The 14,492-nt window shown below is 39.7% G+C and overlaps 1 protein-coding gene across 1 annotated transcript in view; it reads left to right on the top strand.

The window, feature by feature from the left end:
- The window catches only part of LHFPL3 (LHFPL tetraspan subfamily member 3), a 258,336-nt gene extending 244,867 nt beyond the window's left edge, over positions 1-13,469 (top strand). Inside the window, exon 4 of the mRNA XM_053942419.1 lies at positions 13,451-13,469. The gene's annotated coding sequence lies outside the window, so the exon portion shown is untranslated. The remainder of the gene's footprint in view (positions 1-13,450) is intronic.
- Positions 13,470-14,492: the final 1,023 nt, after the last annotated feature.

Genomic DNA, 14,492 nt, shown 5'->3' with positions numbered 1-14,492 from the left:
AAGTCTCAGCCTCTAAAGCAGCATGGCTTCACCCAGGCTACCCACTGGAAACGGTGCCTGCCATATGCTAATTCCCAAATCTTAGCTCAGCCTCATCTGGGTGACCATCTTTTGCCTCAGGCCAAAAGCAGGCTAGGAACCACTGTACTGGTATAGATGGTTTAGCTCCATGCCACACAAAAAGCTCCCTTATAGGACTTGGTTTGACACAAAACATTTTTCTCAACCAAATTTACCTCCCTACTGGACTGTGACACCTACAGAGATGACGTTTGATCCTGAATTCAGTGACCCTCTTAACTGACCATTCTTAACAAAGAGAAGGCATCTCTATGGATGTATGTTCTTTGTGGATTTCTCAGGTCAACCTTGGTCTTAAAAAATCCAATTTAATCAATCAGTATAACCAAACTTTCCTTCCTCTAAGATACTGCTTTACATATAAAACAGCCCACCTGGTGCTCTCCACATTTGGGACAAAAGAAGCTTGCAGCTGACCTATAAAGCATGTTATTAACTTGCACTTTTTTGGGTTCTCCAGAAGCCAGTCCCTTGGAGTGCAGACCTGCCACAATAGATGCAAGGATAGCCTGTAGTGAGTGCCCTGTGTTCCCCTGGGCTCTACTCCATCCTGTAGGCAGGTCCCTGCACGTGTGACTTTGCTTGCAGAAGAGAGAGTATCAACGCCACAGAAAGCTGTTACCCATTAATAAAGGCTGCTTTTAACTGAGGTATGATAAATCACTTCAAGTAAGTTACAAGTGTTGATCAGTGGATCTTCTAGCAAAATCCTCTAAACAAGCTACTCCTAGTTTGTTTCAAATGGTAGTACAGACTTTGAAAGCCCTGAATGCTGAGAAACTAAAATACTTATGTGTAACTATGGGTTGCATTATTAAATATATTAACATTTAATCAGTTATTGTAAATATCAGAAGAAGTGCTTTAAAAACCTGAAAAAAATAGTCAAAGAATGTAAGGGCTGTCTTCACAGTTTTGTGTACAGCATACTTTAATACTAAGAAGATGCTGCTAAATCAGTATTAAGCATGCTTTCTGTATGCTAGTAATTACAGGGGTATAAAGATGAAGGGAATTAATGTCACCAAAACAGCACAAGTTCTCCCTTTTCTCCACAGAGCTTTCTGCCCCCTGTGCTAATTATGCTTTGCAAAGGGCTGAGACACTTTGCTGGAAAGCTTCTGAGGGAATTTATTTTAATAAACAAGTTTAATTTTTAATAAGGATGGTAAGAAGTTTGGTAAATGTTGTGGGCAGGCAAAGTGATGGCATGAAATCTGAGAAAAAAAATATATATATATATATATATATATATATATATATACACATCAAATACCGTCTGGTACTACAGAGGGAGGAGAGGAATGATTTTCAGTAGTATTTGGGCAAAACCCCCAATTATTAAGAAAAGCACCAAATGACTAATACTGACTCACTCTCTTGGCATGATGTAGGTAGGTTTCCTACTGTTATTTGTAGTTGTGTTCTGGTCTGGTTATGACATGTTGTCAGTAGAGTGGTTTGAGAAGTGTTAGCCTGAGATCCAATAGTTCTTTTGTGCCATTCAGTATCCTAAAAAATACATATTATTTTTAAAATTTCTTCACATACCTCAAAAATTCAGCCACCTGTTTTCTTCCTGCAGTCCCCCATCATCTCCACAGTCTCTACAATTTTGCTTACTAGCACTAGTGGAGTTCAGTGTATAGGTTTGTTTCCCTGTTAGCTGTTAGGTCCTGTTTCTTCCTGGCTGCTTGCTCTAGGAAGGGCCTCTTCCTTCTCCTGGCTGGTAACAGGAACCATTGTGAGACACAGAGATTATCTTGTTTCATCTTGCAAATTCACAACCAAAGAAGCTAGTTTCAGCACACTTTATTTGGCTTGCATTTCTAAAAGTGGTCAAGTACTATAGAATCTATTTTTGTGACTAAATTTTTTAAAGGAATTAGGTGCTTACAGAATTTTTAGGATTTATTTTTGTGACTAATTTTTTTTAAGGAATTGGGTGCTTACATAGTTTTTAGGATCTGTGGCCCTCGTCCAAAATAAATGAGCAGCTGTTTTGGCATTGGGACACACAATGTGCTTAAGAAGACTTAATAAAGAGCAATGGTATGTTTTGCTTCATCTTAAAGAGCATAATAAGGTATTTATATGAGAATTAATTATTGATTAAAACAGAGATAAATATAGGAAATTTTATGTTAAAGTAAAATATTATACAGAGAACTTTACCGAAACAGAATATAGAGAAAAAGCACCAGAGTTGCACCTAGACTTACGGGAACTGGATGCTCTGACCTGCATGGTACCTGGCTAAAGCATCTCTTGGTGGCCAACATGCCTAGGTTTCCTTCCCTGGGGAGCCAGGAGAGATGGAGGGGAACATTTAGTGCATAGGCATCTAATTTACTGAGTGAAATACTAGAACAAGAAGATGAAAAGTGCTTAGGAGCTCCAGTATGTATCTTGGTACGACAGGTGAATAAGAGCAACACAGTGTAAATGAAAGCAAGCCAATTACAAATAGCAGATTTATAAGAGCAGAGGAAGATGACACCTTAAGCCAAGCTACAAAATCCCTGTCAATAGGTATTGTTGAGAGTTAGGTTCCATAGCATCACTGGACAGTAAAGAGGGTAATGAGGATGTTTGACATCTTTTTGACAGGACTGAAAAATTGCTAGAGGTATAAACCACTATGCTTCAGAGCCCTGTCCCTCAAATGCTCAGAGGTAGAACTCAAGAATATTTGATACTTGTTCTCTAAGAAGCTTCTTAAACCTACTGGCTAGCCTAAAAACAAAATACTGCAATTACATGCATTGGGTTAGTTTTTAATCTCCGTTTGAGATTACATGAACTGCTGTGAATTGACTGACCAAATCCTGATCCAGTATTTAAGTTAAACTGTATTCTAGATAAAAAGGCAGGAAGAACAGCCTGTTTTCTGTCAGAGTGGTGCACTACAGCATCAGGGGATATCATCCTGTTAGATACAGATGTGAGATACAGAAGTGGAAACCTTGTGTTTTTATCTGCACAAAGCTAATCTAGCCCAATCCATCTTTGAATGACAAAAGGCCTATTTGCTCTGCTACAGTAAGAGCAAAGAGGATTCATGGATTGACTGTTAAATTAAGCATCATTGCTTCAAATAAGTACTTTTCTGTGTTTGGGAATCAGTTGCAAGGCCATTTAGCAACTGGCAATGTCACAGAAGAAAAGGAGCTCAGTCCAAAAGCAGGCAAGGCAGTATCTTTCTCTTGTCAGTAGATTAACAAAGATGTTGATAGAAGGCAATGACACACTGTCCTGAAAATGCAGATGAGTCTACATAATATTTAGATATGGAAAGTGCAGTGGTTTTATCAGGACCACTTGGCACCACCATTTTAGAAATTTAAGTGAATTAAGCCACAGTGAATGTAGCCACAGAAAGGAAAGGCCAGGCAAAATGTATTGAAATGAAGTATGCCTAGTAGACCGTGGGTAATTTCAGCTGAGTCACTTGGACAATAATGGAGTAAATCCCAGCATTGTGAAGAGCAATCCCACCTACATATTTTGGAACTATTCCAGTTTGCTTAGCACTTTCCACAAGGCATTTAGCAGGGATGCCCTTTCAACATTTTGCTACATGAATCTTCTGCTTGTGCGGTTTCAGTCAGTTCCCAGAACATAAATCTTAAGTCTCAGATGTTACAATTATGCTACAGTTTGTTTCCTTGGGATTTTCATGCAAGATTTAATAATTACAGTGATATTTAACACTGTAAAAATCTGTGAGTCTTTGGGAGAAATTAAAGTCTTTACAACTTGTCACATGGAATAATATTGCTTCTACGGTTTATAAACTTACTTCCTCTAACTTCTAGTTCTACTGCCCAGAGGGTAAAATACTAGGGTTAATTTAAAACTTTTGCTTTACTGCATGCTAACTTGCATCATTTGAGAAGGTCTAGCATGTGTTGCTGGTTGATGAGTCCTGTCATAATTTAGCTCCCTATTGTATGTCTGACCTTATTAATCAGTATGTCTTGTTTACATTCTGTTGGAAAACAGTTCTCATATGAAGCCTTTATAACTCAATTGTCTGTCAGATGAGATTCATTTGACCCTCATCTTGGAAACAGAACCTCCACATAAATTAGATCTACTTGGATACTAATGAAATTATAATAAATGTTGGCATGCACTTTCTCTTATTTTCTTTGTAATGATAAATGTCATAGAAAAATAAGTTTGTACATAATTGCTTGTACTCATAGTTGACTAGAATAAGAAGAGAAAGAGCCTACCTCTTTTCTTTTTTTAGCAAACAGAAATCCAGACCTGTGTTACAAAACTTGAGGTAGTTCTATCTCACATAATCTTGCAGTACAAGAAGTGTTTTCTATCTCCTCTCCTGTCCAGTATGACAAGAAAAAGTTATAGTTGCTTAGTAGATTTAATATTTCCATCTTTTTTGAATTTAAACTTTCCTCAAATCCTCTTACCAAATACAGTGTTGTGCTGTTCAATAAAAGAGGTGACACTACTGAGCAGTTTTGGTGGAGCTTAGACAGCAAATTATTACCTACATCTGAATCTTCCCTATGCCTCCTCAGCTGCTCTGAAGCACAGGGATGCTATATTTTATGATGTTTTATTTCCCAGTATAATGATTTGATGGAGTTGAAGCTGGAGCAGAGCCTTCTAGAACATACCTACAGGCTTAAAGCAAGGACCTTATTCAGCACAGTGCATCCTTACCACCCCAGTGATGGCAGAGGACATCACCTGATCAGTTCTGGGCTTTAAAGGACATCACCACCCTGCCCTGTGAGTGTTGTGGTCTTCAGTGCTGTTTGTAGGGACCTGCTTTAATCCAGCTGCAAGTATTGTGCCCTATGGCATGGAAACCAGCAAGGAGGGACAGAGAACAAGACAGTGGTCTGCAGGCTGGTATTGCCACCAGAGTCACCACATCATCGAACTGAAGGATAACTTCTGCTCTGCCAAATTGTCTCCTAAAGCATCCAAAGCATGAGACACTCTGTGATCCCCCCTCCACAAACAGCACGGACATCTATCTTGCTACTCGCAGTTCCCTGTATCCCGAACTCTGGTGCTGGAGTATCTAACATTTCAGTGTGGGAATGCTTCTGGGGCAAGTTCAGCTTTCCTTTTGCTCCATCTGATGATATTTTAGATTGAAAGGGTTTGAAAAGTATTTTCCTTCTAACCATATTGAGAGTTCAGGGTGAGGGAGGGGTGGAGAAAATGTAACAACCAGAAATTTTTCTCACAGAGTTTCTTACTTTCATCCTACTTTAAAGTCTCCCTAATAAATAATTCTTTAATCCAACCATGCCAGGGTGTTTCAAAAGGACAAGCTGATTTTTTTCTTATGCAATAGCAATTGAACACTCTTTTTTTGAATACACTTAATCAATACATGCTGCTATCTTACTGTATGCATCAATCAAATATTCCCCAAGGTATATATGTCAGAGCCAGGAAGAAGAATGTGCCTTTGCAGTCACACAGCCAGTGAATCCCTTTGGGTTTGTGCCTCACTCTGAAGCACATATTGAAAAGTACTACTGTAAGATAGATGATCCTGGGAAGTCAAGCAGCATCCTAAGGGTACATGGTAATAGATGCATTTTTTTATACCAGCTTAAGACTTTGAATGAATCCAGGCTGAAAAGTTCAAATGTTTGCTAGATTGGAGTAATCTAGCAAGTGAACAAGGACTGGACACTTCCATTTCTGCAGTTAACCCTGTCCTGGAGGAAAGAGCTTAATATACCACCTGGCTTCCTTGGACTTAGCTCATCCCAAAAGACCTCTTTCACCTTCATTGCTGAGGGGCTAGCAAATGACAACATAAACTTGCACATCTGGCTGCACAGCGGGATGTTATAATTATTCTGCTTCACCACCCTCTCCTATGCAGTGTTACAATGCCAGCAACAGGGACTCACAAACTCCATGTGTCACTGTATTTATCTTGTTTAGGAGATTGAAAAACTGACAGCAAATAAACCAGATAGTCCAGACATTCAACAGTTTCCTGTCCCACATGAAAGTCAGCTTTCATGTGTTGACTCCAGGCTGCTTCTCCTACATAATGCTTGCCAACTGGGCTTTCTTGATAGCAGGTACCTGTTGGGATGGCACTGTATTTTTCCTGTCCATTGCCATAAGCAGTGAACTTCCACAAATGCTAGCCATTTCAAACCAGGTTTAAAACTGGTTTGAATCAAGCAAAACTTGTTTACAGGAGTTTCAGAAGATTTGGCCCAAGTGTCTTTATAACTGGGCCACTCCCTGCAATTATCATCTTCAAGCAAATTACTTTTAATTAAAAAAAAAAGGTTACGATATAATGTCTATAGAGTAAGTAGACCTTGGTATCAGTGCCATTTATAAGGCTGATGTCTTAGAAGGGAAAAAGCTGCTCACAAAACTATTCTGTCCAGAAACATTCATGTCTTTTCATTTTCCCAGAAGGGTGACTTGCAGTGCAAACCTGTATAGTTCAGGAGACTCAGATACTCGGGGTCTCACTCGTAATAGCAGCTCAAGCTCCAGATAAACTCATGGGAATTACCAGGCTGTGAGTTCTGCTACGGTCTGCTTCCTTTTTCTCATCATTTCCCCAGTCTTAGAATTACAGGTCAGTTGACTGCTGCCAGACTCATCCTGTGTTATTTCTGAAAGCTTTTATTTGTTAACAAACCACCAGTGAATAGCAACCACTGCCTGCTTTAATAGGCCTCAATGTATTTCATTCCTGATAAGATGATTATAAACTTCTGCAACTCTCTGAACTGAGAGAACAACTAACCTTTATTTACTTCATAGATCCTGACAATTACTGGTGCAGTCACGCTGGAAAGTTCATAAGAGGCCTTAATTAGGCTTGCTTACAGCTGTGCATCCTCATCCCCATGAGAGCAATCTGCCCACAACTCTGTCACCCCAAGCTCTGTGGACTGATGAGTTTTCACAGGCAAATTAATTCCTGAGCAAGAAACCTCCAGGTGAAGGTGTTTCTGAGAAAGCTGCACTAGGGACACTCTTCTCCACTGCAGAGCTGAGTCACTTGCCTCAACACGTCAGTGGAGGAGTTGTCTGACTGGAGACTCCCTCTCATCGATGACATCGGAGGATAATTCTCCACATACCTCAGGTGTGAAACTTCTCTATAGCTCTGCATCATTCTCTATATTTCTACAACCCTTCTCTTGTAGCCAATACCTCTCTGTTCGAAACTCCTAAACCTACTATAACAAAGCACAGAGAGAAGTGGAATATGGCAACCTGATTTGCACAGCAACTTCAGCTAACTGGCAAGTTTCATGTCCTGTCCAGTTGCTGCTGCTCCTGCCCAGGACAATGATTTGCAGGAGCAGCTCTTTCACCTGTGTAAGAAACAATCCCAGTGCAGTGAAAGCCTGTGTGAAAATGAACCAACGCTGCTATAAGCAAGTATAAAAATACAAGCCACAGGGAGAGCAAGCAAGTAACGGAGAGGGGGAACTGACACACTGACAGGTAAGAGGGCATAATATCTGAATCAACTGAGGCAAAAATCTCCCTTTGGCAGCCTCCCCTAAGGGGCTATCTATATTGCTGGTATATCTATATACCAGCAATCCCTATACCAGTTTACCCAGAGGCCTAATCTTGAAAATGCTGCCTTAGAGTTCTCTCTGCATAGGATAAGAAAAAATATACAAGCACATTTACATCCAAAAGCTTATGAGTTTCAGAGCTGTCCCCCCAAATCCTTGTAGAATACAAGTTCCTTTCTTGGTCTTACTCTAGCTGCTAAACCAGAATAACTCATGGATGGAGAGGACTGGAAAAATAAAAGCAGACTACTTAATGGGCATTGCACTCAAATCAGCTCTGTTCTACACATTCCTTGTGTTGTGATAGCAGACTGTGTAACAGGCCTACTGTACAGCTGACAAGATATGTACAAATCGACAATATTCTACAACCAGTCAGTCATACAACCATACCAAAACCCATGTCTCCTTCTACTGCTGTTTTCATGATCTCAAAGGCTGTCAGACTATGGAAAACACAAGACATCACACGTACCTTTGATCAGTGCCCAGCTGATCAAAGAGGGCAGTGAGCCTGACAGCTTCACTAAGGCTAAATTGAAGAGCAATGAAGTTCCTTTATGGAGGAAGATGGTTGGACACAGCAAAAATCACTGCTCAAGTACACCACATGGAACATAAATTTGCAATTTATGAAAGAGAAGCTTGAAAACAACTGGTTGAGCTACATGAGCTTGTGTGAAAGAATCAGCAGGCCAGTAGACAGAGTAAGCAACTCTAATTTTTATCTTGAAGGAAGCAGGGGCTCTTTGAAACATCAGTCTAGGTAGAAATGAAAGGCTGGGCATGGCCACTAAGAAAAGTACGAAATTTGGTGTGCTACATTCATAGATACTGCACTAAAGATGTATGAATTTATCAAAGGGTATATTCTCCTCCTTGAAGAACCTGGGTAACTGTTCAGGCCAGGAGAAAGCACTGTGTGACAGCAAGACACTCAGAAACACTGCAAATGCTAGTACAGAAAAACAGCCCTTCCCTGATGTATTATCAGACCTAAAAATGATATCACAAACTCCTCTACAGGTACTAAATGGCCTGTAAAATCAGGATAAGGTATTTTCCTAAAATACAAACTGCAGTTGAAAGGGAAATTAATAACTTAATGAAGAAGTTAGTGAAGAAGATTCTACAGATTATACTGTTTGGGAAATAAGAATAAAATCATACTTGCACCTCCTGATCATTTATGATCAAAGTAGGCATCTTGTCAGAACAAATATTTTGTTTACTCCTTTAGTTTTTCTTAGAGAAAATATGCATAAACCCAGTTGATCTACACTGTGCCTAAGGGGCTGTTTTGCAGAAGACATGAATGGGAAGAGATGCATCCTCTCCCAAGCATGGCATGAGGGAAGAGGGCTCAAAAGCAGAGGAGTTACTGATACAGTTATTGGGAGTATAAGCCTAATTTGACAATTCAGTTAAAAAATATTAAGTAATTAATTAATACTTCATACCTCATACAAAGTTATTAACACAGTTTTGGGTGGGGGATTTGGGTTTGTTTTTTGTTTTGTTTTTTTTTTTTTTTTTTTTTTTTTTTTTTTTTTTTTTGGTTTGGTTTTTTTTTTTTTTTTGTGTTGAGGTTTTTTTGGTTTTGAGTTTTTATTTGGGGGGAGTCAGTTTTGAAGGTATTTGTTTTGTTTTCTGTTTGATTTTGTTTGAGGTTTTTTTTGTTTATCCCCTATTCATTACCTTACTTGTATCTGCTTGTGAATGGCTTTCTTTTGGGCTACCTGCCCTAGCGTTCAATAATCTCATGACTTTGCCAGTGTTACATCCCTATGGATCAGGACATCACTTCATAGTCATGAAGATTTAAAACAGAAGCAATACTGAAGGGGATGCCCACACCTACTCCATCCAAACCTAGCCACAATTACTTGTTTCCTTCCATCTGCACTAGTCTGCAGGCACTATACAACCACAGATCCAGCTGTAAAATAACACAACCCTGCAAATAAAGAGAGTCCTTTTCAACCAGAACAGAGGAAGAACCACACGAGCTCCAGAGTCAGTACAACACTAGTCATGTGTGCCTGTATGGTGGGGAAACGATGGGCAGTAAATGTAGAGACACAAGATGCTGCAGATTATGCATATAAAAAGCAATATACAGGAGAGGAAACAGTGCATGGAAGAAATCCATTTTCCAGAGACTGCATGGCAGCCACAGTAAGTGTAGAATAAACAACAGACATTCCTTTGCACAGCTGGTTAATTTTTAAGATTTCACACCATCAATTAACACCCTCCACTTCTCTGCCTCAAGAAAAGCTCAAGAGGTTTTTTTTATTTCATCTTTTCTCTAAGCACTAGAAATTATCAATTTGCAGTGCCAAAAGGCAGGTTTTTTATCGCTAATAAAGAGATTACTTGCAAGAGATTACTTGCATGATTGGGTGAGAGACTGTCTTACACATTACAGCTCTGCTCCTACAACACCTGGAGGTAGTCCTGGATTTCTCTATGTGTATGGTTTATATATATTGCCTGATTGAGCCCTAGGAGCTCTGATTTGCTCATTAATCTTTAATGAATAATCCAACTTGCCAGAGTACTTAACAGTCCAAATTCCATCTTGTTTTTTATTTCATTATAGTGTAAAAATTCTTCGAGTCACCAGAGGGCATCACTACAGAGTGCTTTTTAAGTTCCCTATAACTGATGCTGTAAGAATGTAGATTTTGGGAAAAGTGCCTGCTTAATACTCATGGGAGTCCTTAGAGAGACTCTGGCATTCACAGGACAAGGGACTATTTCTGTTTGCCCTTTCCTTAGGCTAAGCACAGTACCACACATACTCTGCATTGCTGCAAATACTTCAAAGAAAAATTCCATTGAAAATAGTTTAGCTTAATTACAAGCAGATCCAAATCAGAGAATTAGCAGTGGAGCAATTAAAAATGGTGTTTCATTTTCAGCCATCTCTTCCTTTCCCCACCTTCCTCACACATCTTCTTTTAGCTGAATTCTTTGTGATGAATCTAAGATATTATGACAACCTAAAAGAAATTGGAATCTTACATACCTTATTTCACTTGAGTTTTGAGATTTTATTTCCATTCAACACTCATTTTTTTCTTCTCGATTGTGGCTTTGCCTCACAATGTGTTTCATCAGCAAAGAAAAATCATTTACCTTCCTTTACCCAAAGGGACTTAAAAATGAGGAGTCTCCTATCAGCAGCATACAGCCTCCTAGCTCTCCTTGCCAGCAGGGAGTCTGTTCAGCTAATTCCCACACCTCTTCATGAGCTGTTGCTGCCAGACCTGCAGCTCTGTTAAGAATAAAGCAGTTCCTTTCCAAATACATGTTTTCAAGGACTTGTATATTTTTGTGCAGTATCAGACTTCGCATTATGACATCCTTTCCACGGATTATTGGTAGATTCATTTGAACTCTATTCATGCTTATCTGGAAATATAATCTCGCACGCAAGGACAGAATGCGGCAATAGTCAGAGCTCAGAGTTGGCTCCTGGACACATCAAGGAAAGTGGAATTAAACAATTCGTTTTTAAAAAGGCAGGAGCTGACTGCTGCAATACTGAATAAGGATTGCTGCAAGACAGCAGCTCAGCTACACACACTCTTGCCTGCCCCCTGCCTTCTTCCTGTAAATGCAAGATGCTACTTTTCAGTTATGTCACAAATTGTGTAATACTAGACTTTTGCATTCACAGCATCCTTGTTGCACTGAAGAACTTGGTCCATTGTGAGCACTGACCATCTTGTCTCCTACATCACAGTATATTTTAGGGAAAAGCATATATACACACCTCCCGTGAAACAGCAGAAGAACGGGATGTGAAGCAGCAATTTGGATTCAGTCTTTTATAAAGTGTTGCTCTTGTACTTCAGCAATGTCAGTTCTTGTACATGCTCAGTGCACACATTTGAATCCACAGACTCATCAGGCCTATGCTAATATGAGCATTTCTTTGTTTTATCAAAACTAATATTACAGTATAGCTGACAGTCTTCTGCAAATTGTTACTCCATTATTCACTGAGCAGTAATTCAGATGCTTAGAAAAACTATGAAGATGACTTACTCCCAAGATGCTGGATTTGAATTTTTTTTTTCCTCTTTCCACATTTTGCTTCATTTCATTGGGCAATTTAGGATTAAATCTGTGAATGATCTTTCCCCAGCAGCTACATCAGACCTGGCACTATAAAATTTTTAAACACTGACCTAAATCTGTGCAGCCACAAGGAGCCTTTTGTTGATATTTTAAGGTATTTAGGATTAATGGAAGACAACCATGACCACACACTTTGCTCAAATTATTAATGACAACATTCTGTTCTCAGGAATGGCTGATTTTGCTTGGGAGATTTGTCTCTGAATTAATTTACATGAGCTATTTTGCTATGCAAACCACACAAGTGAAGTCCTGTGCCTTTTGAAGAGCTTCACACAGTATTTCACAAAATACCCCAAAAAATTGCTTAGAGAATTTTTTTTCTCTTTTAATCTCTGTCTGAAGACTTTCCCCATCCTCTTAATGGAGACAAAATGTAAGCACAAAGACTTCAGTGAGCAAAGGAAGGGTACTTTCCCCTCTCCCCCCCCCCAGTACTCCACGGATTCTGAAATGTCAGTCTTGATTATTTTTCACCCAGCATCAGGTATGGTCATGAGATGATCCTTCTGAGGCAAATAATTGTTAAAAATAGGAGACAGGAGACAAGATGGTCAGTGCTCACAATGGACCAAGTTCATCAGTGCAACAAGGCTGCTGTGAATGCAGAAGTTTAGTATTAGCTCAGTGGAGGACTGGAAAAATCTAGGGAATTAAATCTATCAAGATTTGCTAAATGCACAAACTTCACATTCAGCTCAGGACATGAAAACTGTTGGAAGCTGGGACAGCAGTCCAGGAAGAAGCATTTATACCTGCTCTCTTAGGCTTTTATCAAGGCACCTGCTTACAGTGTTTGCTGCAGACAGGATCAGTATCAGATAGTGGACCTCAGCCAGGCCTAGCACAATCATTCTCCTTTTATATTCTAGCTGCTGCTCTGTGAAATGGTCATAATCCTCAGGAGCTTTCATGCAGAGAGAAACCTGATAGAAACAACTATTTTGCTATAAATGTTGTCACAGAAGGACAGGTACCCCACTCTAAAAGTGCTCTGGGTCAATAAGCCTGAAATAAGAAACATCTTTAATCTCTGAAGAGCCAGAAAAGTGCTGGCAAGGCACATGTTATGCTTAATTGTGTTTGCATCCTGGAGGTTCCAGTAAGTTTGAGACTTTGCATCATGCCAGAAAAATGATGATATGTGTCCTTTGAATGACTTTGAGCTCTACATATCAAAAAATGGTGACACTTATTTCTTCAGGCATTAAGTAATCAAATACCCATGTTTTCAGATCTGACATAGCTTTTTACTTAACTTTACAAATTGATGTACCTCATTTACTCTGGAGTTTGCATTTCTGCTTATGGTATGGTATCTGGAGAAATTAGGTATTTTCAGACAATTGCAGTGAGCAATCTGAAAAAGTATTTGACTAGACCCACAACTGACTTGCAAGGAGATGCAGCACATTTTCCTGATACTATTACAGCCCAAAAAGGTGAATGATTATAAACATACAGCACCATCTAAATAAACAATCCAAACTGGCATCATGTTATTAACAGGCAGAGAAGTTTGAAATTAAAATTAAAATCTGTCCCATCAGAGCAATTTAGTACTTAGCAGACATTGCTACTTTGGTGTGAATCTAAAGATTTTATTTTTGTCTTTTGGAAGATCTAAGTCTCTTTTTTTCTGTTGAAAGCTTCATTTTGAACGGCCACACTGTATAGCTAGAGTGAAGTTTGCAGACCATCAACAAGTAACTCCTACACATCAGAACCATGCTGGATCATGATCAGGTGCCAAAGCACACACCAGTTACCTCCCAAACTAAACTAAAACCAAAGCTAAAGCTTGGCTCAGCCTTTGCTTCCGGGAAGCTGCTCAACTTACACTGCTCCCAGAGAAACAGCACAAGAGGGCGCCAAATGCCTCCAACATCTCGAGTCCAATTCCGCAGACTGTCTTTTCTGCAATAATGTCATATTTCCAATGGCATGACAAGAGCCCTGAGCAACACGACAGCTACATGTGGTTTAGCTTCAGTTTTGCTACCCTCCTGAAAGCATTTAAGAATATTTTAATCATCTATTAAATAAAGACTAGATTCTCTATTTAAACAATTCCAAAGTCTGTATTTTTTTTTTTTTGGGAGTGGGGGGAGGGTGTGAGGGGGTGGAAATCCTGCCACAGGTGAGATTTAAATGTTAGGAAGCAAAAGGAACATCTCCAAGACAACAAGACAAAAGCCAAAGAGGTAAAATAATTTCATGTCAAATTTATTCTGGCAACCACCCAAACGCAGACTTTGGCAGATTGCTTGTTGCTTATAACAGAAGCCACTTCCTCTGCAGCAACAGCCATATCAAAACCATTGTCTGCTTCCTGGGGATGGGCTTAGGGTGTTTCAAACTGCACAATGTTCTTATGTGGAGCTGAGGGATTGAAAAACGCAGAGCCACAATCCCCCACCGGTGCCCCCGTGGGGAATTCTCCCATGCATACCTTGTTAGGAAATGAACTGGGGTATTTTTTCTCCCTGCCCTGGCTCCAAGCACTCTGACAGCTCCATTCAGCAGTGGGGAGGAAGGTTCTGCCCAGGGCTTCTCCACAGCTGCAGATGACTCATGCTGGAAGAGCCCCTTTGATTTAAGTTTTCCCAAGTTCATTTTAACACATCAATTTCTACCACTTTAAAGCTCCCTGCAAATTGCAGCTGGCACAGCACAAGCTGGCCTGTGCAC

This window comes from Vidua chalybeata, chromosome 5, assembly GCF_026979565.1.
Source record: "Vidua chalybeata isolate OUT-0048 chromosome 5, bVidCha1 merged haplotype, whole genome shotgun sequence".
NCBI lineage: Eukaryota > Metazoa > Chordata > Aves > Passeriformes > Viduidae > Vidua > Vidua chalybeata.
The sequence above is the reverse complement of the archived record's forward strand: the minus strand, read 5'-3'. Positions and strand labels throughout refer to the sequence as shown.